The sequence below is a fragment of the Rattus norvegicus genome, chromosome 9 (assembly GCF_036323735.1).
Source record: "Rattus norvegicus strain BN/NHsdMcwi chromosome 9, GRCr8, whole genome shotgun sequence".
In the NCBI taxonomy this organism is placed as follows: Eukaryota; Metazoa; Chordata; class Mammalia; order Rodentia; family Muridae; genus Rattus; species Rattus norvegicus.
In genome coordinates, this window is record NC_086027.1 from 118487721 (window position 1) to 118491652 (window position 3932).

Consider the following 3932-nt stretch of genomic DNA (forward strand, 5'->3'; position numbering starts at 1 on the left):
ACATAAAAATAAAGGGGCTGGAAAGGTGGCTCAGTAAAGTACTTCCCACACACGTATAAGGACCAGAGTTGGAGCCCTAGCACCCCATAAAAAGCCAGGCACGGGTTGGAGATTTAGCTCAGTGGTAGAGCACTTGCCTAGCAAGGCCCTGGGTTCAGTCCCCAGCTCCGGGAAAAAAAAAAAAAAGCCAGGCACAGTGTGCACTTATGATCCCAGTGCTTGGGAGGCAAAGACCATACCATCCCCAGGGCCCTCTGCCAGCCAGTCTATATAAAGCAAGGTAGATGGCTCCTCAGAAATGTCACCTGAGGCTGAATACATACTCGCACATGCGTGTGCACACACACACACACACATACACACACCCTTACACTAACACTCACACACAAACACACACACCCTTACACACAGATGCACACACATGCACCTAACTCACACAATATTCTTACATACTCACTCACACACACTGTTAGATACACAAACATACTCACATATGAACACACTCAGAAACCCATATGCATACTTACACACATGCACATGCACACACATTATACACACACACAAAATGCACAGACTCTATAAAGCCACAATACTAATCTTATATAGATAGAAGCCCTCACAGCAGGGACTGGAAATTAATGCTAACATCAGAACAAAGATATGACTCAGTTGTTCAAAGTAGGGCTATGCAAAGGAAGCTTAGACAAAACAAAAGTGGTTGCAGCAAAAAATGTCTCCAACGGACACAGAGAGATTGTACAGGCTTGCCATCTGCCTGGAGGTGGTTCTGGGGAGGAAAAAAAAATGAACAGACTCTTCGAATCAGTAATGGCTGCGTGTGGGGCCCACATTTAGAGCACGGCATGGTATGAGTCCCACAAGAACACCCATAAAAGCAGGAAATGAAGTCTGGAGTCCAGAGAAGCAAGTGTAAGGCTTCACTACAGAGGACTTCTGTGTCTAACCACAAAGGATTACTGTTCGGAGAATTGTTCTCGCAGGGACAGCTAGAAAACCTGGCTGATTATACAGCAGGAAATGTCTGGGGCCTGGGGTAGCCCACACACAGGACTGTGATTCCTACGGGGTCTGGGAATGGGTTAGAGTAACAGCTGTGACTTCTCCAGCTGCTTGCTTGGATGAAGAGCCCAGGCTATGGTTCAACCTCACTGCACTGAAGAGGAGGAGGTAACTAGGAAGCTTATTAGTGAGAAGGATTGCACAGAGGCCAAAGGACCAGAGTGCTGCCCCTTGAGTGACCGGGGTGAGTTCTAGAGGGAGTGGTCAGACAAACGATTCTTGGAGCTCACATGGGCTGGAAATAGTTCTCATTGCCACCAGTGCAAATGAAAAGGGTGACACAAACGGTGTTGGGCAGATGTCTCAGAAGTTCCTCACTTTCACTCTGGAGGCCAGTAGTACTAGACCGAAAGCTGAATAGGAAGCTGCTCCAGTTCCCAAAGCTGTAAAGGAAGCTGCATGCAGATAGAGATGGCTCAATGGCTAAGTATGCCTGTTCTGAAATCATACGGAAATGAGTTCAAATCCTCAGCATCCACATAAGTAATCAGGTATGGCTCCAAGTGTCTATAATTCTAGCATAGGGACAGAGACAGGAGAGCTCACTGGCCAGACATCCTAGCCAAAATGGCGAGCTTCTGGTTTCCTGAGTGGCTTGTCTCAGTGTAATAAGGCAGAAAGCAATAGAGAAAGACAGCCCATGTCATTTACTGGCCTCTATGCATTCATACAGGTATATGTGCATATACACACACACAGAGGCATACATGTGTGCACACACACAGGCACCACACACGGAAAAATGTGTGTATGCACACACATACAAACAACACACAACATACACACACACACACACACACACACACACACGGACACAAACACATGGGAACAAGCCTAAAAAGGATGAAATTTCTGTAAGTGTAGAAACTATGTGTCAGAATCATATGCAAAGTACTTCAAATGAACACAGTATTGAATGGTGTAACAGTTACAATAGCAAGTAGCCAATCCAAATTTAGCAGGCTTTTACACTGGGGGTGTTGCTTCTGGGAGAATACTAGCCTCACAATGGCAATCCCTTATTCAGGTTCCAGCACCCCAAATACATACATACATACACACATATACATACACATATATACATATATACATACTGTATACATACATGCATACATTTATATATATACATGCATTCATATATACATACATACACATATACATATGTATGCACATACATTTATGCATACATACACATATATACATATACATATACACACAATACATGCATGTATACATACATTCATACATACATATGCATACATACATACATTTATACATGGATAAACATATACACATACATGCATACATTTATACATACACATATATACATACACACATACATATATACATACATATATACATACACACATATATACATTTATGCAAACACACACATTTGTATATACATACACATACACATACATGCATGCATACATACATTCATACATATACATACATAAACATGTACATTTATACATAGATAAACATATACACATACATGCATACATATATACATACAGACAGACAAGTAATATAAATAGTATGCCTGCAAAGACATAAGACGGTCATAGCTGATGGCTAGAAGAAAAGTAGTCATGAAAACAATTGCAGCAATGACATGAGTCTGGAGCTCATGACAGAGCACATGTTAGGTGAATAAGTAATTTAAACCAAACATTATAAATATAGTACAGGCTGCTAGCACAGGTCTGTCATACCAGCAACTAGGGAGGCTGTGTCAGGCAGATCGTAAGTTCAAGGCCTGCCTGGGCCATCTTGTGAGCCCTTGACTCAAAATGAAAAAAAAGAGAGCTGAGAATGTAGCTCATTCGTATATTCCTTGTGCAGAGCATGTGTGAGCTAAATTCAGTCCCAAGTACTGACTGCAAAAAGACTTAATATCTTCCATGTATCCAAGGAGCCGAGGAGAGAATGAATACATTAAGCAGGAAATGGAAGATTACCAAAATACAGTGAATTTGCAAAAGAAAAATATTCATAAGGAAAACTCTTTAAAGCAGTCGGAAGACCACAGGTTACACTGCAGTGGAACAATGGTAGGCTATTATGAGACTCTGCCTGGTAGGCTGTAGAAAGGGGAGGGGTTGCGTGAAGGATCAAGAACATTAAAGTACCAAAGAGCCGGGCTGGAGAGATGGCTCAGTGGGTAAAGGGACTTGCTACCAAGTTTGAGGACCCGAGTTCAGTTCCCAAGAGTCACATGGTGGGAGAAAAGGACCCAACTTTCATGGATGGTTCACTGACCTTCACACACATGCTGCAGCACAGACACAGACACAGACACAGACACACACACAGACACAGACACACACACACACACACACACACACTCTGTCTTGTTTAGGGTTTCCATTGCTATGAAGAGACACCATGACCACTGTAATTCTTTTTTTTTTTTTTTTCCGGAGCTGGGAACCGAACCCAGGGCCTTGCGTTTGCTAGGCAAGCACTCTACCACTGAGCTAAATCCCCAACTCCGACCACTGTAATTCTTATAAAGAAAAACATTTCACTGGGACTGGCTTACAGTTTCAGAGGTTCAGTCCATTATCATCATGGAGAGAAGCATGGTTATACGCAGCCAGACACAGTGCTGGAGAAGCTGAGAGCTCTACATCTGGACTGCAGACAGCAGTAAGAGAGAGTTAACCACTTGACCTGTCTTGGGCTTCTGAAATGCCAAAGCCTGCCCCTCGTGATTCACTTCTTCCAATGAAGCCACATCCCCTAATGGTGCCACTTCTATGAGCCTATGGCGGCCATTTTTACACACACACACGTGCACATCCACATCTGCTATAGATATCATACAAAATTAAAACAAAATGGAC